The sequence below is a fragment of the Canis aureus genome, chromosome 10 (assembly GCF_053574225.1).
Source record: "Canis aureus isolate CA01 chromosome 10, VMU_Caureus_v.1.0, whole genome shotgun sequence".
Classification (NCBI taxonomy): domain Eukaryota; kingdom Metazoa; phylum Chordata; class Mammalia; order Carnivora; family Canidae; genus Canis; species Canis aureus.
The window spans coordinates 3,351,568-3,374,832 of NC_135620.1; the positions used below are offsets into that span (position 1 = coordinate 3,351,568).

The window sequence follows — 23,265 nt, forward strand, 5'->3', positions numbered from 1 at the left end:
ACCTGTTGTATATGAGGGTGGGCTCTCGGGTACTCTTCTATCTCCCCCACCCCATAATATGCCAAGACCTGGAGGGCAGTGACACAGATTGACTGTTAACTGGGTGTGTGTGGAGTATCTGGTCACGGCGCTAGGCTCTTGTGATTTGCAGGAAATGTTGGAAGTCACCTGGTCCCTTCCCCCAGAGCAGGGTCTTTCTTTCAGAAAGAATCTTTCTTCCTAACACATGGGAGCCCCAGGACACTTGCAGGGATGGCAGGCACTCTCTGAAATCACTTCAAACGGGAAGAACATTTTCCCTAATGAGCAACTTGTCTCCTGGACCTAGAATTGCTCGTTTCTGGTTTGCCTTCTGAGGCCAGAGGAACAAGTCTCAAGACAGTTCTTTATGTAGCTCTTTATGGAAACAGCTCTCCTGTCTGCCATCCTCTCTTTCTGGGGCCTTTTTCTTGGTCTCTTTGGCTGCTCTGATGACAGGTTTTAGCCTCCCACTGTTCTGGGCACAGTCACCCGAAAGTCCTTATGTGCTGTAATAAAGAATTCATCTGCTTTTTGTCTTGGGTTGCTGGGATGAAGCTTCTGAGGGCTGGGAATTTCTGAGTGATGGGAGAGTTTTTGTTATTCATGGTGGTCCTTGGATCACACCTGAGTTTATGCTAAGGCAATGACCCGGGGAAGACCAGCCTTGTGATTAGAGGCTTAGGGCTTTGAGCTAGGGGATAGAAGAGGGGCTGGAGGTTACATTTAATCACATGGATAATGATCCAATCAACCATATCCACGTAATGAAACCCTAATGAAAACTCTAGATATTGAGGGGGGCCTGGGTGGCTCAATCGGTTAAGTATCTGCTTTCAGCTCAGGTCATGATCTCAGGGTGCTGGGATTGAGTCCAGCATCAGGCTCCATGCTCAGTGGGGAGTCACTTCTCCCTCTCCCCATATTCCTACCCCTACTCCTGCTCTCTCTCTGTTTCTCTCAAATAAATAAATAAAAATAAAAATAAAAACAAAAACAAAAATACTCTAGACATTGAGGTTCGGATAAGCTTCTTGGTTGGTGAATGCCTCTAAGTGCAGGGAGGGTGTTGTATCCTGATGCTGAGAGAGAAGACATGGAAGCCCAGTGTTTGGGTCTTTCTGAGACCTTGCCTTAATGTGTCTCTTCATTAGGCTGGTTCTTCTGATTTATATCGTTTATAATAAAACTATAAGCCTAGTACTTTCCTAAGTTCTGTGAACCACTTGAGTGAATTAGTGAAACCGAGGGGATCATGAGAACTCCTAAATTTGTAACCAGCTGGTCAGAAGTGCAGGTGGCCTGGGAAACCCTGAAACTGCAGCTTGCATCTGAAGTCAGAGAAATCTTGTTGGGGTCTGTGCTTTAACTTGCAGAGTCTGATGCTAGTTCTTGATGGTTAGCATCAGAACTGAACTGCAATATTGCATCCTGTTTCAATAATCCCAGAAAAAGGAGTGCCTGGGTGGCTCAGTCAGTGAAGCGTCTGCCTTCAGGTCAGGTCATGATCCTAAGGTCCTGAGATTGAGTCCTATGTTGGGCTCCCCTCTCAGCAGAGAGCCTGCTTCTCCATCTTCCTCTGCCCCCCCTCCTTGCTGTGTGTGCGTGCGCACACACACACACACACACACACACACTCTCTCTCTCTCTCAAATAAATAAATAAAATCTTAAAAAAAAAATCCAAGAAAAATGTGGTGCTAAGCATGCAAGAGGGCAGTATCCTCAGCTCCTTGGTGAGAAAGCCACATTAGGGCAGCCTAGGGCCCCCCAGTATCATGGGCTGGGACGGCTCCCTGTGTCTTCCCAAGTGAGCTGTGGGCAAGATCAAGTTACTTGGTGATGAAGCTCCTTGGACCACCTGGAGGGGTTCAGGCAGGAGCTGAGTTCTAGATCTCTTCATTTCTGTCTGACACCTGCCTCCCCCACCCATGACAACACAAAACTGCACCATTAATGAATCTAGGAGACAGAAGAAAGCTCCAAGACTCAAATGACATAACTGTAGCCCAAAGCTGTCACAGTGGGGCAGCAGGACAGGAAGGGGGGATGAGGAGGAATCTGAGGGGGCAGATCCTGGAAGGTGAGGGCTCTTCCCTGAGGAGGCACTGCTGTGAATAGGATTGAAAATCAAAGGGAAGAGGTGAGAAGGAGTGGGTGGGCTAGGAGGGCACTCAGAAGTGGCCAACCCAGAAAGAACCCCTTTGGGAAGAGGATGCATCCCTGGAAGGCAGACCCAAGATCCCCTGGGGGCACCCAGCTGCTGGAGGGGCTGTTGAAGGGTCTCAGAGCTTGGGAATGAATCCTCTTTTAGTTTTACTTCGCTATTTTTTCCCAGGGTCTTTTTTTTTTTTTTAAGATTTTATTTATTTAGGAGCACCTGGTGGCTGAATGTCTGCCTTCAGCTCAGGGCGTGATCCTGGGGTCCTGGGATTGAGTTCTGCATCAGGCTTCCAGGAGGGAGCCTGCTTCTTCTTCTGCCTATGTCTCTGCTTGTGCTCTCTCTCTCTGTCAAATTAAGTAAAATCTTAAAAAAAATGTTTTCAAAAGTGGGGGAAATTGTACCCTAACCTTCCAACACATACTACTACTACTACTACTACTACTACTACTAAATACCTTAGTTAAGTAGTTGAAGCCATGATGAAGATTACAAAGCAGAAATTTAGGACATTGGGATAGAAATAGCCAGAGAGAAAGAGATGGGTGGATAGTGGGTGGATATTAGGGACTAGTAGAAGTTAGGAAATAGAAGAAAAACCAAAACAATTTCAGAAATGAACAGGGGCACCTGGGTGGCCCAGTCAGTTAAGCATCTTATTCTTTTTCTGGGGGGGATTTATCTATTCATGGGAGACACAGAGAGAGAAGGCAGAGACACAGGCAGAGGGAGAAGCAGGCTTCCTGCAAGGAGCCCGATGTGGAACTCAATCCCAGATCCCCGAATCACACCCTGAGCCAAAGGTAGACACTCAACCGCTGAACCACCCAGTCGTCCCTAAGCATCTGATTCTTTTTTTTTTTTTAACATATTTTATTTATTCATTCATGAGAGAGACACAGAGAGAGAGAGAGAGAGAGAGAGAGGCAGAGACACAGGTGGAGGGAGAAGCAGGCTCCATGCAAGGAGCCCGATGTGGGACTCGATCCCGGGACTCCAGGATCATGCCCTGGGCCAAAAGCAGGCACTAAACTGCTGAGCCACCCAGGGATCCCCTAAGCATCTGATTCTTGGTTTCACTCAGGTCATGATCTCAGGGTCCTGAGATCAAGCCCCATGTTGGGCTCTGTGCTCAGTGGGGAGTCTGCTTGAGATTCTCTTACTCTCTCATGCTCTCTCTCATTCTCTCTACAATAAATAAATAAAATCTTAAAAAATTTAAAAATGGGTACAATTGTAAATATTATTTTATATAAATTTTAACACAATGACATAAATCAATTAAAAATTATCTTTAAATAGCAAGTGATAGGTAGAGAAAACAGATAAGGGAGACCCAATAGATGCATTATTGGAATTTATGAGGAAGAAACCAAAAGAGTGAATCAAAACCAACATTTAAAAAAGTGTTTAAGAAAGCTTCCCGAAACACAGATTTTAATCTATACATTGAGAAAGCACAATGTATTCCAGAGAAAATTGACACAGAATGTCAATGTTAATACCTATCTTAGAAAATGATTGGACTTTAAAGATAAAGAGTTTTGCACAGTCAGGCAAAACTGTTACTTGAGGGAAAGAAAATCAGCTGGCATCACACTTCTCCATCGCTCAAAGTCAACACAGAGTCAGAAGACAGCAGGGTAACAGTCACAAGATTGCCAATAAGAGAAAATGTGAGCCAAGGGTTATTAGTCAAGTTAAACTGTATGAAGGCTAGAGACAAGTGTTAAACATTCAATAACCAACCACAGGGTTCCCTTGAGCACTTGTCTAAGAAACCAAATAAATTAAAAAAAGAAATAAAGATTTTATTTATTTGACAGAGCGAGAGAGCACAAGCAGGGGGAGGGGCAGAAGAAGAGAGAGAAGGAGGCTCCCTGCTGAGCAGAGAGCCCATGGGGCTCCATCCCAGGATCCTGGGATCATGACCTGAGCCAAAGGCAGCCGGTTAACCTCCTGAGCCACCTGGGTGCCCCTATTATTTACTTTTTAATCAAGTTTTAAATTTTGATTCTAGTTTAGTTAACATACAGTGTACTATTAGTTTTAGGTGTGCAATATAGTGATTCAACACTTCCCTACATCACTCGGTGCTCATGGTGACAAGTGCCCTCCTTCATCCCCATCACCTGTTTACCCCATCCCCCCACCTACCTCCCCTCTGGTGACCATCAGTGTGTTCTCTGTAGTTAAGAGTTAAAGGTATTTTTAAAACTAGCAAATCAGGCAGTAGGATTTTAAGCACACTTAAGTCAAAGGTAAACAAAGATGAAGAAACCTTTAGGCAAGCAAAGTAAAGAAAAAGAAAATGAATGTCCTAAATTGGGATGTAGAGGACAGGGAGAGAATGGGAAAGAGAGGGCTAGAAGCACCCTTCCCCCCACTCCATTCATAGTGGGGAGATAAAGAATATCTGAAAAAGAAGGAGGCAAGGGTTGTTATATAAAGATTTAACGTATGGGCACTGTTCATGGCCTGTTAATCTGGTGGTGGCTAATGGGCTCCATTCCAGTGCTCCAGCAGCTACAGCAACACTGTGGCAGACTGACTCATGGCTCTCTGTTTCAGGTCCTGGAGACACAGAGCCTGGGAGAAAAAGATTTAACATATAATTATTGCATAATTTTAGTTTATTTTTTTATTATTTTTAAATATTTAAGTAATCTCGACACCCAAAAAGAATCAAGAATCTCATGCTCTTCCAACTGAGCCAGCCAGGCATCCTTTATGCATAATTTTAGTAATTAGCAAAATAAAAATACAAACCTTGCCAAAATTAGAACAATAATAAAATAATTTAATGTATTTGTAGTAGGCAAGTACATTACATAACAGAACCAAGAAGAAACATATTTTGTATTATTAATTATAAATGCACTAAACTCATCTTTTAAGAGATTTTCAGATTAGATCACAAAATAAAACCTGTGTGTTGCACACTACAGACAAGTCTAAAACAAAGATTAAGAAAAGTTAAAAATAAAAGAATAGGCAAGGCATAATAGCTAAATGCCAAAAAAATTAGAGGTGTACTATTTTTTTTAATTAAAATATTTTATTTATCTGAAAGAGAGAGAAGGATTGTGCAACCAGGGGAGAGGAAAGGCAGATGAAGAAGGAGAAGCAAACTCCTAGCTGAGCAGAGAATCTGATGTGGAGCTCCATCCTAGGATCCCAGGATCATAACCTGAGCGAAAGGCAAACACTTAACTGACTGAGTCACCCAGATGCTTCTAGAGGTGTACTCCTAATATAGTAAAGATAGACATATCTAGGGATCCCTGGGTGGCGCAGCGGTTTGGCGCCTGCCTTTGGCCCAGGGCGCGATCCTGGAGACCCGGGATCGAATCCCACGTCGGGCTCCCGGTGCATGGAGCCTGCTTCTCCCTCTGCCTGTGTCTCTGCCTCTCTCTCTCTCTCTGTGTGACTATCATAAATAAATAAAAAAAATTAAAAAAAAAGATAGACATATCTATACATTAAATAGCAGCAACTGTTGGAAAAACTGGTTAGCCATTTTGAAAAATATAAAGTTGGGTTCATACCTCACAATGCTCATGATGACGAGTATCAAATGGATCAAATTTTGTATTAAAAAAATGAGATCATAAAATTACTAGAAGATCACATGACAAATTTCTTTATGACCTTGGAATGGGGACATCTTTCCTATCACTCAAAGTTAAAAGCCATAAAATAGGTCTGATAAATTTCATTGTATTAAGAAGAAACTTTCATTCTGCTTCTGGAAATTGGAGTAGATACACTTTTCCCTATTCCTCCTAAGTATACCTAAACGTCCTGAAATACAAATATAAGGTGGAGAGGGACACCTGGGTGGCTCATCGGTTGAGTGTCTGCCTTTGGTTCAGGGCGTGATCTCAGAGTACCGGGATCAAGTCCCACATTGGGCTTCCTGCATGGAGCCTGCTTCTCCCTCTGCCTGTGTCTCTGCCTCTCTCTCTCTCTCTCTCTCTCTCTCTGTGTCTCTCGTGAATAAATAAAATCTACAAAAAAAAAAAAAAAACCCAAATATAAGGTGGAGAGAAACAGGCAGAGTGATGTAAGACCTCAATAAAGCCAGCTGTCTGTGTTCAAAGGACTGGGAGAGAGACAGCTTACCAAGACAGAAAATTTTTAGACAGTAACCACTCTATGTCAGCCAGACTCCACAGGAAAAATGACTCCCCGCCCCTCACCATCATCAAAACCTGTGTGAAGAGCCTAGACTTCCATACTTGCTGAGCTCTAATGAGGTACCCAAATCTATGTCTTCATCACTGGGTGGTGTCAGAGAAGGCCAAATGAGGACCTAGAATTTATAGCAATGGCACCCTAGCACCCTACTGTGTCAGTGGAGACTATGTGGGGAGTCTGGACCTCCTCTTTCTCTCAGCAATAATAGAGTACCCCATTGCCTCCTTATTGGGGTATTGTTGGAGGAGACCTAGGGGAGAGTCAGGAATTTAACCACTGCTCAGCAGTAATGAGACCATCCCCTCAATGTGTCAGTGGGGGGCTGTGGGGAACACTACTTAAGGCATCCCTCCTTGACCAGGCTGGGTGGTATCCATAGAAACTTAGTTAGGAGCTGAACTCATAAACCCTGCCCAGCACTATCAAGGAGCCCCTGCCCCACCAGGAAGACATATTAAGGCTTTTTTATTTATTTATTTATTTTTTATTTTTTATAATTTTTATTTATTTATTTATGATTGTCACACACAGAGAGAGAAAGAGGCAGAGACACAGGCAGAGGGAGAAACAGGCTCCATGCACCGGGAGCCCGACGTGGGATTCGATCCCGGGTCTCCAGGATCGCGCCCTGGGCCAAAGGCAGGCGCCAAACCGCTGCGCCACCCAGGATCCCTATATTAAGCTTAAATGTGTATACATCAAATGACAGAACCATAAAATATGCATAGTAAAAACTGAAGAAAAAACTGAAAGAAAAGATAGGCAACTCCACAACTCTAGTTGGAGACTTCAACACATCAATTAAAAAGACAAATTAGACAGAAAATCATTAATACCAACATTAAAAAAAATCATCAGTACCAAGATCTAATTGACATTTACACAACATTCTACCCAACACAGCAGAGTACATATTCTTCTCAAGCATCAACAGATCATACACCAAAGTAGACCATATACCCTGGCAAAAATATTTCTAACTAATTACATGGAGGGATAAATTGCCTAATATAGACGTAGCTGGCAGATGGTCTTGAGAGATGGCTGCCACTAAATTTTCCTTCCTTGTACCCCACATCACTTCTCCTATCCAGAGGTAGAGTTCATTTCCCATCCATTGGGTCTGGGCTCCCCATGATTCTCTATGACTGGTAGAACGCAGAAATGATGTTCTCTGACTTCTCAATCTAGGCTTTTAGAGGATAGGCAGCTTCTTGTGTCCTCCTTCTTGACAGGCGGCCACCATGCAAGAAAGCTGACTACTTTGGGGCCACCATACTGTGAAGAAGCCCAAGCCAGCCACTTGAAGAGCCTACATAGGAATCATGAAGACATCTGACAAGTAAGTAAAGTCTTCTTGGACTGTCCAGCTCAGCCCAGCTGCCAGCTGAACGCACCCAGGTGAGTAAGCCCAGCTGGGTGCAATCTGGGAAGAACCACTCAGCTAAGCCCTTTTGACCCTAGAATCCTGAGGAACAATAAATCATTGTTTTTTTAAGCCACTATGGTTTGGAATGGATTGTTACATAATAAAGGTTGTGATCATTAATTCTAACATGAGGGATTTCCCCGCACCATCAAACAAACAATTCTCTGACACCCTCTAGGTGTTCTGTAGTTCAACTCAACTGTGACACTGTTTCCCTGGAGAGAGAGTCAGATCCCACAGGTTAAGGTCCTAGTCCTGCAAGATTGCTCTCTCCATCATGTGCCAGTGACAAATCCAAGTTATCACCTGTACTTCTTCTTTTCTTTTCTTTTTTTAAGATTTTATTTGTTTATTCATGAGAGACACACAGAGAGAGGCAGACATAGGCAGAGGGAGAGGCAGGGAGCCCGATGTGGGACTCGATCCCAGGACTCTGGGGATCATGCCCTCTGCCAAAGGCAGACGCTCAACTGCTGAGTCACCCCGGTGTCCCATCACCTGTGCTTCTGATTGGAGGTTCCAACGATCCCTTCCTTGGGTTTCTTTAATTTGCTAAAGTGGCTCACAAAATCCAGGGAAACACTTTACTTACTAGAACACTGGCTTGTTATGAAAGAATAGAACTTAGGAACAGCCAGATGGAAGAGATGCATCGGGCAAGGTATGGGGAAGGGGCACGGAGCTTTCATGCCCTCTCTAGGGGAGCCACTCTCCCCAAATCTCCATGTCATCACCAACCTGGAAGTTCCCAGAACCCTGTCCTTTTTTAATGGAGGCTTCATTACATAGGCATGAGTGATGAAATCATTGGCCAATGGTAAGATTGATTCAATCTCCAGCCCCTCTCCCTCCCAGGAGATCAGGGGGCTGGGACTGAAAGGTCCAATATTCTATGCTGGCTGGTTCTCTCTACAGCCAGCTCCCATCCTTGGGTGGGGGTCAAAAGTCACCTTTGTTATGCTCACTAGTCTCATAAACATAACAAAAGTCACCTTTTTTATGCTCACTAGTCTCATAAATTCTGAGGATTTGGGGAGCTCCCTGGGGGAGGAGGGAAGAGGGAATAGGACAAAGATCAAACACATTTCTTTTTATAAATCACAACATCATACATAGCAATAGACAATTTAAGCAGACCTTTTTCTTTTGTGTGAAAAAGACCCAGAACCCAATAGAAAAATGAGCAGAGGAAATAGTTCATAGAAAAAGTAATGCAAATGGTCCTTAAACATCAAGAGATGGATGCTCCATCTCACTCTTAAGAGGGATCCATGTTAGGGATGCCTGGGTGGCTCAGCGGTTGAGCATCTGCTTTGGCTCAAGGTGTGATCCTGGGGTCTGGGATCGAGTCCCGCATCGGGCTCCTTGCAGGGAGCCTGCTTCTCCTTCTGCTTCTCCCTTTGCTTGTGTCTCTGCTTCTCTCTTTGTGTGTCTCTCATGAATAAATAAATAAAATCTTATAAAAAAAAAAAAAGAGAGATCCACTACCTAGACACCATTTCTCACAAGCCAGTTGGAAAAAAAACTTAACATTTGAAAGGACGTGGTGTGGCTGTAAGGAATTAGCTCGGGTGGTGAAGACGCAGAATTGTACAGCACTTACAGAGAACGGTGTGGCATCGCCTATAAAAAATTCAAATACATTTATCTTCTGACCTAGCTGTCCCGCCTCTGGTGCTCGGTTGTATAGATAGATATGCACAGGTATGACATGGCTTGTGAATGAGGTCATACACCATGGCGTCATCTGTAATGGCAGAAGGACTGGAAAGCAGCCAAGGGCCTGTCAACAGGGAACTGCTTAAATAAACATCACCACTGTAAAACGGAAGGACAATGTGCTGTAGGATATAACAAGTGGAAAGGAAGGTATTTAATAGTGTGCAAATTATATTATCTTCCCTTTAGGAAAGGGTGAAAAACAGGAATAAATATATTTGCATTTCCTGATATTTGCAGAAAGAAATACAGAAAAAAACCGCCCAAAATGATTATGGATTGTGGAGATAGGAGTTAGAATTTTCTGTGTATATATATATTTTTTCTGTGTATATTTTGATACCTATTTTATACCTGTTAATGTTATTGTGACTCTTTTTTTTTTTTTTTTTTTTTTAGAAGTAGGCTGGGACGTCTGGGTGGCTCAGCGGTTTAGCACCTATCTTCGGTCCAGGGCGTGATCCTGGAGTCCTGGGATCGAATCCCACATTGGGCTCCCTGCGTGGAGCCTGCTTCTCCCTCTGCCTATGTCTCTGCCTCTCTCTCTCTCTCTCTGTCTCTCATGAATAAATAAATAAAAATATAAAAAAAAATAAAGTAGGCTCGACACCCAGCATGGATCCCAACCCAGAGATCAAGACCTGAGCTGAGATCAAGAGTCAAATACTTAACTGACTAAGCCACCCAGGGACCCTGTTGTTTTGACTTGTGAAACAATTAAACATCCGACATACACAATTCAGGCCATAGAGGGCCGTGGGAATGGGGAATGATGGTTGATGGGTATATAGTTTCTTTTACTGGTGGGGGAGGATGGGGTTTCTTTTGAGGATTTTGAACTTGTTCTAAAATTGGATGGTGGTGATAGTTGCATGATGGTGTGAATATGCTGAAGACCACTGACTTGTACATGGTAAATGGGGAATTTTATGCAATGTGAAGTATATCTCAATAAAGCTGGAGAAATGGAAGGTGCCCACAAAAGTTCAGGGATGAAAAGAAGATATACACAAGATACAGCAAAGATTAAAATGATAGCAGGAAAAAATATGAATGACTCCATGCCCTTATATCCAAAACGTTCTAAAAACATCTGGAAAATGCAATTAAAGAGATTGCCTCAAGGAGAAATAGACAACCTGAATGAATAGTCCAGTAACATTTAAAGGAACTAAATTATTAGCAAATAATCTTTCATACAGGAAACAATAGACTGAGGTGAGTTTTAAAAAAATATTAAAAGAGAAGATCATCTTGGCCTTTTTTCTTTTTGAAAGACTTTTTAAAAAATTTTTTTTCAGTAATCTCTATGCCTTGTGTGGGGCTTGAACTCACGACTCTGAGATTAAGAGTCACATGCTCCGCAGACTGAGCGTCAGTGCTCCTAGATCATCTTGGTCTTAAACTGTTGTGGTCATAAAAGAGGAAATACTCTTCAGCCCATCTCATAATATTTAAAACCTGAAATACTAAAACTAGACAAGAAAATTAGGAGAAAAGTCAATTATGGGCCAATCCACTTTTGAACATGGATGAAAAAGCCTTTTAAGTAAAATATTAGCACATTGAATCAAAACAATATGTTGGTAAAGATACCAACAATTCATGTCAGGGTTGTGACATTCCAGAAACTCAATGTTTATTTAACATTGGAAAGTTTACTAGTGAATCCAACACTTTAATGCGCAGAGGAATAAAAGTGCAGATGACCTTCTCAATAGATGCAGAAAAATAATTTGATAAAATTTGAAAGTCATTCATGATTTAAAACAAAACAAAACAAAACAAAACAAAAAAGCACCCAAACTCTTAGTAGATTTGGACTAGGAGAGGGTATCTACTAAGGAGCTACAGCAAGCTACACTTAGAGGTGACAGGCTAGAGATAATCCTTAGCTGATCAGGAATAAGGCTGATACCCAGGGCACTGTTTCATTCAGTATTGTCCCAGACAGTGGGAGAGAGAAGAGAAAGAGAGAGACAAGGAGAAAGAAATTCTACCTATAAGAGTTAGAAAAAGGAAAAAAAAAAAAAGAGTTAGAAAAAGGGAGACCAAATAGTGGTCAAATAGCCAGGGCACAGTCAGAATGTCATGAACTGAAGAGAATATTAAGTGGAGAGCTCAGGAAGATCCCTAGCAGCGAGCACCGCAAAAGCGGGGCCACTTCTTCCTGCCATCCCCGAGGTACAGCAGGTGCGTTGACCCACCCAGGGTGCCTCCGACCACTCCTACCCAGACACCCCCACAGACATGCCTGTGGGGTCCCAGAGCAATAGTGGTGTTGGTAGCCAGCTTCTCGCTTGGCACCTACCTCACACGTTTGTACATATTTTAAAGACAAATTTTATTTTGTGAATAGGTAATACACTTGTATTGTTAACACAATCCTTTTGTGGCCGGGTGACAGATGGGACCCAGAGCAAAGAATAGGAAGCAGCTTGGTGACACGGAGCATCATCAAGGGGTCTCAGGGCACCTGTTCCGTATCCCTCCCCCTCCTGCTCCATTTCTGGGCCTGTCCTACTGTGCCTTTGTCTTTTGACTCTGTCCCCTGAAAAAGCTGTGCTCTCTGGCCATCCCCTAGAGGAAGCAGAAGAAACAAAGATAATGTTTCCTTGAATGGTCTTCTCACTAGGGAAGACCCCAGGGCTCCCCCTCTTCCCTGAGCCTGATACGACCATGAGGCCCATGGTGGGTCTTCCTAACCACCGGGGAAGAGCTCCCCTTGTGCTCTCTGCCATGGCTGCACCCCTGAGTCGACACTGTGTTCCCTGCATATGGGAACAGGCAATGACAGACCCCTCAGGGCTGTCTGCACCAGAGGCATGAGGGGATCCCAGAAGGAAGGTGGTTGATCTTTCTTGGTTGGTGGGGTACAGGTGAAGGGAGACACCATGAGGAGGGTGGTCCTGGCCTGGGGGCAGATGGAGAGGGGCATTCTGGTTGAACAGTGGTATCTGCAAATGCATGGTGGGGGAGTATGTTTGGGGCTCACATGATAGAGCCACCCTGGTCAGGGTGAATGGCTTGAACCTCCAAAGACAGAAAAGCCCTGCTGCTCTTACAGAGCATTCCCACCCAGCTATGTGGGTTCTCTCTCCTGGGGGCCTGGGAGGGAATGTGGTGGAGGCCTTGGGAGCTTTCTTTTATGTGGGTGGCTGAAAGCCAGGGGGCCCAGGATAGGGATGCCTGGGAGCAGAGACCCAGCAGCAGCTCAGGTGCCTCTCCACTGTTCAAGGACCCTCAGAGGTGGTGGCTGGATGCCATCGTGGGCATGGGGCTGAGACTGATGTGGGGGTGGAGACTCTGCTCACCCAGCTTCCTGACCTTGTGTGGCCCCAGGGCACTTCTGAACCGTATGCTGTGCAGATGCCAGCTGGCCCATAACAGCATCCCAAATTGTCCAGAGCAAAAAGGTGGTTCATTGTTGTCATGGCCTCAGATTTCAGGAGTGGGCAGCAGACCTTGGGTTGTGATGGCCTTGTATTCCAAGGACAGGGAGAGGGGTTGGTCCTCTGGATGTTGATGGATTCATGACAAACCTTAGGAGTTTGGGTGTCCTTGCCCTTCAAAGCAAGCCTCAACACAGAATTTAGCATTTTCATTCTGATTGGAATTTGTGGCTTATTATTGCTACTAGTACCATCCCGGCGAGTATGGCTTAAATGTCAAGATATATTTTTCAGGTACATAAGACACCAAAGATCACAGCTGTCTGGAAGAGTGAATTTTAATTAGCAAAGGGATCCCATAAAACCTCCTGAGCCCTGATGAAGCAGCCCTGCCAGGCTTTGTTCAGCCCTGGGTGTTTATTACAGACTCAGATGGCCGGCGATAGCGTCCAAAGGACCTCCGGAAAGCATTAGTGGGAACTGGTTTTAACTTTCAAACTTATCTGTCAAGTCCCTCATGCCAAATACCTCTGGAGAAAGCAAAAGGGCTACATAGAGGCACTTTATGAATAGCTAATAGTGTAGTGTTGCCTCCAGAGCCGTCCACACACTGTGCTTCCTTTGCAGCTGATTTATATGGTGTAGGGAGACTCTGTTACGCTGCAGGACCCTTAGAATTTGTGACCCATAGGGGTGTCACTCACCTGTGGAAGGGTGTCTCCTTACCGGCTCTTACCTTCACATCTGCTTTCTCCACCCTCACTCCCTGCCTTCCAGGCACTGCCAGAGAGAGCAGCGATGTTCTTGATGTTCTTCTTTGATATCAACACAGACCCATCCAGTTCAGTGACTGTCCAGCCAGCCCCATCCTGGGCCAGGCACTAAGACAGAAGTGGTGACGTCTTGACCTCTGGAAAGCTCATAGCCTGATGTGTAAGCTCACAGGCTGTGACACGGGGTGGTGACAAAGTGACGGTGTAATTGAGGCAGACATGAACATGGAAGAATGTGGTGAGGAAAGTGTGCGTGCGTGTGTGTGTGTGTGTGTGTGTGTGTGTGTGATGGGAAGGTGATGAGCTGGTTAAGTAAAATCTGTGTTTGAGGAGAGAAATGCAATTTTGCTAGGCAAAAGAGGGGGTGTGCCATTGACATTGCAGAAATGAAAGAGATTGTGAAGGAATTCTCACTACTTTTTAAAAAAGATTTTATTTATTTGACAGAGAGGGAGAGAGAGAGAGCGCGCAAGCAGGGGGAGTGGCAGTCAGAGGGAGAGGGAGAAACAGGCTCCCCACTGAGCAGGGAGCCTGACTTGGCTCAATCTCAGGACCCTGGGATCATGACCTGGGCCAAAGGCAGAAGCTTAACTGACTGAGCCACTTGGGCACCCAGGAATATCTATTTTGTTTTTTAAATAAAAAGATAGACAAGTGGCTAATGAACTCATAAAAAGACCCCCAACATCATAAGCTCTCATGGGAATGTAAATTAAAGCCACAGTAAGAACCACTTTACACTCAGTATCACGGTGAGGATAAAAGAGTCAGATAACAAGTGTTGGTGAAAGGATGGAGGCATTGGGGGAGCCTTACACACTGCGGGTGGGACCATGAGACAGCGCAGCCAGCTGGGAAGACAGGGAGGGGGCCATTCCTCTCACGGTCAAATATGGAACTACCATAGGACCCGGCAGTTCCACTCCTGGGTATGTACCCGACAAAAATAAAAACATGAATATTCATAGGAGCATTATTCACAATAGCCCCAAAGTGGAAACAAAGTGAAAAATCCTTCTACTGATGCATAGAACAGAATGTGGCATGTTCATACAGTGGAATATCACTTGGCAAGATAAAGGAATAAAGTCCTGGTACATGGGACAGTGTAGATAAGCCTCAAAAACATGATCCATGGGAGAAGTCGGTGATAAACGACCAGCTATGTGATTCCATGTACGTGAAATGTCTGGAAGAGGCAATCTGCAGACACGGAAAGTAGATTAGTGATTGCCTTGAATTGGGAGAGGAAAGGGAGGGGAGGCTAGTGGGTATGGGTTTTTTTTTTTTTGAGGGGGGAGGGTAATGAAAATGTTCTAATATTGATTGTGGGGCAGCCTGAGTGGCTCAGCGGTTTAGCGCCGCCTTTAGCCCAGGGTGTGATCCTGGAGTCCTGGGATCGAGTCCCACGTCGGGCTCCCTGCATGGAGCCTGCTTCTCCCTCTGCCTGTGTCTCTGCCTCTCTCTCTCTGTCTGTGTCTCTTATGAATAAATAAATAAAATATTAAAAAAATAATATTAAAAAATAATATTGATTGTGATGGTCGTTGCATAGCTCTGTGAATATACTAAAAACGATTGAACTGTATACTGAATTTTTAAAAAAGATTTTTTCTTTATTGATTCATGAGAGACACACAGAGAGGGCAGAAACACAAGCAGAGGGAGAAGCAGGCTCCCTGTGGGGAGCCTGATGCGAGACTCCATCCCAGGACCCTGGGTTCACGCCCTGAGCTGAAGGCAGATGCTCAACCACTGAGCCACCCAGGTGCCCCTGTATACTGAATTTTATGGCATCTGAATTATGTCTCAATAACAGATTTTTTTTTTTTTTAGACAGAGAGAGCTAGGGAGGAGCAGAGGGAGATGGAGACAGAGAATCTCAAACAGGCTCCATGCCCAACATGTAAGCCCTGAGATCACAACCTGAGCTAAAATCAAGAATCGAATGCTTAACTGGCTGAGCTGCCCAGGTGTCCCCAAGCTGTTATTTAAAAAACAGAATTCCATGGGCAGCCTGGGTGGCTCAATGGTTTAGTGCAGACTTCAGCCCATGGCGTGATCCTGGAGACCTGGGATTGAGTCCCACGTCCGGCACCCTGCGTGGAACCTGGTTCTCCCTCTTCCTGTGTCTCTGCCTGTCTCTCTCTCTCTCTCTCTCTCTCTTTCTCATGAATAAATAAATAAAATTAAATTAAAAAAACAAACAAACAAAAAACCAAACAGAATTCCCAGGACACCTGGGTGCTCAGTGGTTGAACGCCTGCCTTTGGCCCAGGGCATGATCCTGGAGTCCCGGGATCAAGTCCCACATCCGGCTCCCTGCATGGAGCCTGCTTCTCTCTCTCTGCCTGTATCTCTGCCTCTCTCTCTCTCTCTCTCTCTCTGTGTCTCTCATGAATAAATAAATAAAATCTTAAAAAAACCCACATATACAGAATTCCCTAGCCAGTGGGAAGGGCATGCAGGGTGTCTTTAGGAAAGTGGAATTTTTGGTGTGATGTATGAAGGGGCAGCGGTGGGCAGGGGAGCACACAGGCTGTGAGGCCTAGATTTCCTCTGAAGGCCACAGTGGGCCAGGGAGAAACAGGAATAGGGGAGTGGGCAAGCAGAAGAAAGAGTGCTCCAGAATGGAGAGCAGGCAACTGAGGCCAGGGCTGAACCCCGGGCAGGTGCAAACCAGGTATGGGGAAGAGGACGTAGATTTGAGATCCAGGGAGAATGCTTAATCACAGTGGGGTGGGGGGAGGGCCAAGAACAGACCCCTGGGGGGCCCTGGGGACAGAGGGAGATCCTATAGTGAGAATGGCCTCTGTGCCTCTTGCTCCTACCATTTCTGGTGACCTCATCAATGCATCCACCCTGGATGGCCTGAGTGTCCACCATGAATCGGCCTCATGCGCAGATAAGGGTGGACGTCCAGCCATAGCCGCGCCCCGAAGAGGACAGGGGTCAGAGTGGTGAGCCCAGAGGTGATGGGAGGGAGCCAGGTAGATTTCCTAGACAGGAAGGCTGGTGCTAATCCTTTCACAGATTTTCTTATTGATTTTATTTTCAATGGAAAAGATGGTGGAAAAACCCAAAATGGAATCTGAAAACAAGCCAATAAATGAAAAGCCCGGGATCCCTGGGTGGCGCAGCGTTTTAGCGCCTGCCTTTGGCCCAGGGCGCGATCCTGGAGACCCGGGATGGGCTCCCGGTGCATGGAGCCTGCTTCTCCCTCTGCCTATGTCTCTGCCTCTCTCTCTCTCTCTCTGTGTGTGTGTGTGATTATCATAAATAAAAAAAAAGAAAAAAAAAAGAAAAAAAGAAAAGCCCCTTGAACTGTCCACCCTACCTTCAGGGGCTGCTTTTCCTTTGAGATCTGAGGTTCGGAGGTCGTGTCAGGCTACTCAACTTCTTGACAGCTTGGTGTCTTCATCTGTAAAATGAATCTGCCTCAGAAGGGCCGTGAACACGAAGTATGACCATGTATGTAGGTCACTTGGAAGTGGGGTTGGGGTGCAGAACGGGGGTTGAACGAAGGCCAGCCAGAGGTTCCACTCTTGCCCTAGCACAGGCTCCACTGCTTATACATTTAGAAGGATGAAGTGGGGCTCATTCTGGGTTCTTCCTTCCCTTAGCTGGCGGTCATGAGGGTTTTATCCTATTGCTACTGTGTGTGTGTGTGTGTGTGTGTGTGTGTGTGTGTGTGTCTGTATGTGTCTGTGTGAGAGAGAGAATATCTTGAGGAGGCTTTTTTAAAGGGAAGATGCACAAAAGAGATTATTTGCCGAAGCTTCTATATATTTATTTTAATTAATTAATTAATCCTTATTTTTGTCTCCTTGTGCTATCATTGGAAAAAAGAGGGCCCTTCAGGCTTTTACTGTGGAAGTGTCTGCTATTCTTTGTACTTCCTGTGAGTTTTGCCTGATGAACATTGGTGCTATGCCATTTGTTATGTGGGCATCAGTATTCAGGTTGGGAACTGTACCCTTTACCATAACAAAGAGCCATTCGTTGGATTATTTAATGCTATTTATCCTGAATATAACCGTCTCTGTATTCTTTTGGCTGTGTTTCTTGGATAGAAGTTGTTCATCCTTGTATGATTCTATCTCTATGAGTTCCTGTTTCAGTTATATCTCTTCTTTTTTTAAAAAAGATTTTTATTTTATTTTATTTGAGAGAGGGAGAGAGCGCAAGCATAAGCAGGGAGAGGAGCAGAGGGTGAGGGAGAAGCAGACTCCCCACTACAGGGAGCCCGATGCCAGGCTTGATTCCAGGACCCTGAGATCATGACCTGAGCCAAAGGCAGATGCTTAACCCACTGAGCCACCCAGGCACTCCCAGTCTTTCTATCATTTTAAGGCCCCATCCAGTTCTGTTGTGCTGATATGTCATTATTAGTATTATCATCAGTATTTTTAGTAAACTTGTCTGATAAGCTGAGGCCATCTCTAATATTGCAAGGATGTGCTAAACATCTCTGTGTTGGATTCCTGTTGCAGTCAGGACTCTGGTTGCAAGCGACAGAGATGACCTGAGTGAGTAGCTGAGGGAATGGGAGCATACTGGGTCCTGATCTGGCCCCGGGGATGGTCAAGCTCAGTAGGCCTGTGTGTGGGGATGGGTCTGGCTCCTGCACTCTTACTGGAATCTGGGACCATCATGTAACTTTCCTTCCCTTTGCTAACTCAGTGGGTGTGAAATGAAACGTCGATGTTGCTTTAATTTTAACAAGGGGTGAGGCTGTCTCAGGGTTTGTCTGGCCTGGTTGTTTTCTCTGTGGCAATCAGCTGTGTTTATTCCTCAGCTGGCTGCCCATGGGACGAGGATCAGGATAGCGGGGCCTGGCTCCCCTTTTCTTAAGAACACTCGGAGCCCATTTCCAACTGTGCAGCAAAGGCCAGGAAGTTCTGCTCCCATGGCGGGGCCAGCTCTGTTTCTGCAGGCTGCCTGAAAGGGGCTGAGGAAGTGAAAGTGAAAATCCATCACAACTTCTGGAACAAAGTCAAAGCACACGTTAGGCTGCCGGAACATGAGCAGGACTCGGCCAAACTCAGCGATGTTGTCAGAAGGATGATTCCGTTTTAGCAGATGCAGTCCTTGCAGGGGGATGGTCTTGGAGAATAGCTAATCAAAAGCCTGAGAAGTCTCTGAAAAGTATTTGTGTAGGAAGAGAGAAGGAGAAGGGAATTTGGGTTTTGTCTGAACTCAGCATCTTCTGTGTCTCTCTATGGTGGGGTGAATGGGCAGCCCTGCACTCCCGATTGTTTATTTCCCTCTTAGAAAGAGCTGTGAGCAAAACATGGCAAGTGGTACTTGGTGGGGTTGGAATATACTCGGGGAGTTTTATGGTGGTTTACGCAGTGTCTCGTACAATATCAGCTATGTCTTATACATTAATTTATTCAGGCAAAAGCCTTTGTATTTCTGGAATTCCTGAGTGTGTTTCAATTTTGTAAAATCACTGCAAATGGAAGATGCCTTATAAGATGGAAAGAAAATCTTATCTGATTAGTGATATTTTTTTCTTATTAGAAGGCTGGATTTTGTCTCTGAGAATCCTTGTCCTCCCCTCCACCTTTCTTTTTTAAAGTAAGCTCCAAGTCCAGGCCCCGATGCAGGGCTTGATCTCAAGACCCTGAGATCAAGACCTGAACTGAGATCAAGGGTCGGATGCTTAAGTGACTGAGCCACCTAGGCACTCCTCCCAGAATCCTTGGCCCCGGGTCTCCTGAAAAGTTAGGTGTCGAGGATCCCTTTGCAAGAAGCACCACAGAGGTTTGGTGAGAAAATTCTTACCTCACCATGAAATTGCTCTGTTCTGTTTTTCTTGTAAGTTGGACCTCACTTGCTTTCTTATTTTCCAGTAATTCCTCAAACTAGATGGTCCACCAAAAGCATCATTCTCCTCTTCCCTGTACTGTTGGGGGAGGGGTGGCACTTATACATTTGAAAATGCTGTTTTCTCTTGCCATTTCTCAACTATTAGGGGAATAGGAGGTATGATATGAATATGGTTCACCATCTTGACTTGGACATTTCTGTTTGAATCTTTTAACTTCAAATATTTGATCCATCAGGATTTTATTTTAGTGAAAGGAGTACAGCTCTGCTAGGCATTAATTTTTGTTAGTATTTTCTTTAATTGGTCACCTTTCCAGTTGTCTCAGTGCCTTTTATTGAATGACCTACGTTTGCCGACTGATCTGATGGTTCTCCTCTCTCATATATTCAATCCTAGCTGTACTTCAGACTATTTCTTAACTTTCTCATCAGCTTCCACCCTTCCCTCTTGGTAGCTGTGCCACAAGTTCATCATGTCCCAGAGAGCATGCAGGTCCTGTTTTTTTAGGAATTTCCTAATATTACTTAATTTTTATTCTGATAGATTGACTTTTTCCACCAATGTAAAAAAGAAACCAAAACATTTTATTTATTTAACAGATTGAGAGAGAGAGAGAGAGAAAACAAACAGGGGGAGTGGCAGAGGGTGAGGGAGGAGGAGACTCCCCTATAAGCAGGGATCCCAATATGGGACTTGATCTCAGGACCCTGGGATCCTGACCTGAGCTGAAGGTGGACGATTAACCAACTGAGCCACTAGGTGCCCCTCCCCCTGCTTTTATGTTATTTTGTTTCTACTTTTTATTTTTTAAAAAGGTTTTATTTATTTATTCATGAGAGACACAGAGAGAGGCAGAGACACTGGCAGAGGGAGAAGCATCCCCACAGGGAGCCTGATGCAAGACTCAATTCCAGGACCCTGGGATCACGCCTTGAGCCAAAGGCAGACCCCCGGCCTCTGAGCCACCCAGGTGCCCCTGTTATTTTGTTTTTAAAATTGAAGTATATGGACAGCCCCAGTGGCGCAGCGGTTTAGTGCCGCCTGTAGCCCAGGGAGTGATCCTGGAGTCCCGGGATTGAGTCTGGTGTCGGGCTCCTTGCATGGAGCCTGCTTCTCCCTCTGCCTGTGTCTCTGCCTCTCTCTCTCTCTGTCTCTATGAATAAATAAATAAAATCTTTAAAAAAAATAAAATTGAAGTATAGGTGACACACAGTGTTACATTAGTTTAGGTGTACAATACAGAGATTCGACAAGTATATATGTATCACAAGTGTGTTACCAGATTAGTAACCTTGGATTAGTAACCCAAATTTAGGAACACAGTCAAGGCTTTATTGGAGCGACAGGTGCAGCTGAAGGGAGACACAGACCCGACCAAAGTGTCAGACTAGCTCACTAGACAACTGCCAGGGATTTTTAAAAGGGACTGAGGTAGGAAAGACTGATGTATGAGCATGTTGTTGTGGGGAACCCCAGGAAGTTGGGGCGCAGGCGCAGTGGACAGAACATGCTTCCTCCTGCATTGTGTTTCATTTGAATGTTTAATCTCCATCCCTGGGTGTGATTTTTAGTATGAGAATGAGGGGGAAAGTGGGTGCAAGTTCAGTGCTGGGGGCCATCTTGGCACAGACTGGTTTGATTCAGTCTTTGCCAGTCTTTGTAGTAAGCATCTTCTCCCCCCCATTCCTGCAAGATGTGCTACTCAAGAGGCTTAGAGCTTTAGCTTTTGTGGTTATCGTTGTTGTTAATGGAGGTAGCCAAATAATGCTGGATTTTGTGGTCAGGGTTAAGGGGACCCGAGTCCAGTGTCTGCTCTGTTTCAAGTGTAGCTGCCATCTGTCACCATAAAATGCTATTACATTACTTTGACGATATCCCCTCTGCTGTACCTTTCATCCCTGTGACTAATTTAATCCGGAACTGGAAGCCTGCATCTCCTACTCCTCTTCACCCATTTTTCCCATCCCGCCTCCCCTCCCCTCCCCTCCCCTCCCCTCTGACAACCATCAGTTTATTCTCTGTGCTTGTGAGTCTGTTTCTGTGGACAGACTTTTAAATATCTTCCTTGCGGAAAACAAGGTGAAGGAAAAAAACCCACCAAAATACTATCCTAAACAAACAAATAACAAACAACAAAAAAAGAAAAACAAAAACAAAAAACCCAACCTCGAGCCCAACCAAATCCTGTTAGGACTTTGATTGGGATTGAATTAAACTTCTAGTTACTATGGGGAGAATTGATATCTATGTTAGTTTCCTAGGACCGAGATAACCAATTACCACGAATTATGTGGCTGAGAACAAGAGAAATCAATTCTCTTGCAGTTCTGGAAGCCAAAAGTCCAAAAATCAAGATGTCAGCAGGCACTGTCCTTTCTCAGGTCTCTAGGGGAGAATCGGTTCCATGTCTTTCTCTCAGCTTTTGGTGGTTACTGGCAATTCCTGACATTTCTTGACTTGTATATACATCACTGCAATTTCTGCCTCCACTGTCACATGGTGTTCTTTCTGTGTGCTTCTCTGTGTCTCTTGCCCTCGTCTTACGAGGACACCAGTTGTTTTAGATTAAGGATGCACCCGACTCCAGTATGATCTCATCTGAACTAAGTACATCTGCAATGACCCTATTTCCAAATAAAGTCCCATTCTGAGGTTTCGGGGAGAACATGAATTTTGAGGGGACACTATGGAACCTTGTAGAACATCTTTACAATTTGTCTTGATATTGTATTCAAGAGCAAGTTCTCTCCAATTATTCCAGCCTTCCTTTATGTTAATAATTTTTTTCCAAGTAGCTTATTCCTAGTTAAAATTTTTTTGTCCTTTTTTTGTGAATGATATAGTTTCTTTTGTTACATAATCTAGCTGCTATTGTTTCTGTTTCCTGTAACAAATTATAGGATATAATTTTTGGATATACATTTTGGACATAAATTTGATAGCTCACGGAATAACTTTGTTAGGTTTCATGGGGTTTTTTCCCAGTTAGTTCTCTTGAGTACTCCAGGTCTGCAATTGTGTCATATACAAATACCATCAACTCTTTTTGAATATTTAAGCTTCATGTTCTGTTATCATATCTAATTGCGTGGTCTTGCAGTTCTACAACAATGTTGCATGATGGTGGGGATCCCGGGGTGGCTCAGCGGTTTGGAGCCTGCCTTCAGCTCAGGACGTGATCCTGGAATCCCAGGATCGAGTCCCACATCGGGCTCCCTGCATGGAGCCTGCTTCTCCCTCTGTCTGTGTCTCCGCCTCTCTCTCTCTCTCTGTCTCTTGTGAATAAATGAATAAAATCTTTAAAAAAAATGTTGCATGATGGTGATGATGGTGACCATCCTTAGTCCTGACCTAATGGCTTCTGGTTTTAGGGGTTGGTGGAGGGTAGATCAGGAGAACGTGTGCATGGAAAGTCGCATTGCATGCAAGTGAGGCCAGATTCTGGCTAAAGGGGATATTTGATATCTTGACTGTCTCACATTACTTCTTATCTGGATGGAGCCTGGGTTGGTGAGAGGGGAGCTCAGGGTTTTTGGGCAAGGCGAGTCCCTCTTCAGGTCCACACTGTCAGCACTGGGATCAACCAGACTGCTTGGGTGCTGTTCTGCACAGGAGTGGACAGCAGCTCATGCCTGTTTTGCATCCATGGCCCCTACTTTGGTCACAGCTCACTCTTCTCCACCTGATTCCATGTGGTTCAGGCCAACTCCAGCACCCCACATCTGGCTGGTCACTCTA

The 23,265-nt window shown here is 44.7% G+C and overlaps 1 non-coding gene across 1 annotated transcript; it reads left to right on the top strand.

Annotated features, from left to right (window-relative positions):
• The first annotated feature begins 4,640 nt into the window (after positions 1-4,640).
• Positions 4,641-4,764, top strand: LOC144322851 (small nucleolar RNA SNORA54). The gene has a single exon (XR_013388465.1). It is a non-coding gene; the product is annotated as a small nucleolar RNA SNORA54 (small nucleolar RNA).
• Positions 4,765-23,265: the final 18,501 nt, after the last annotated feature.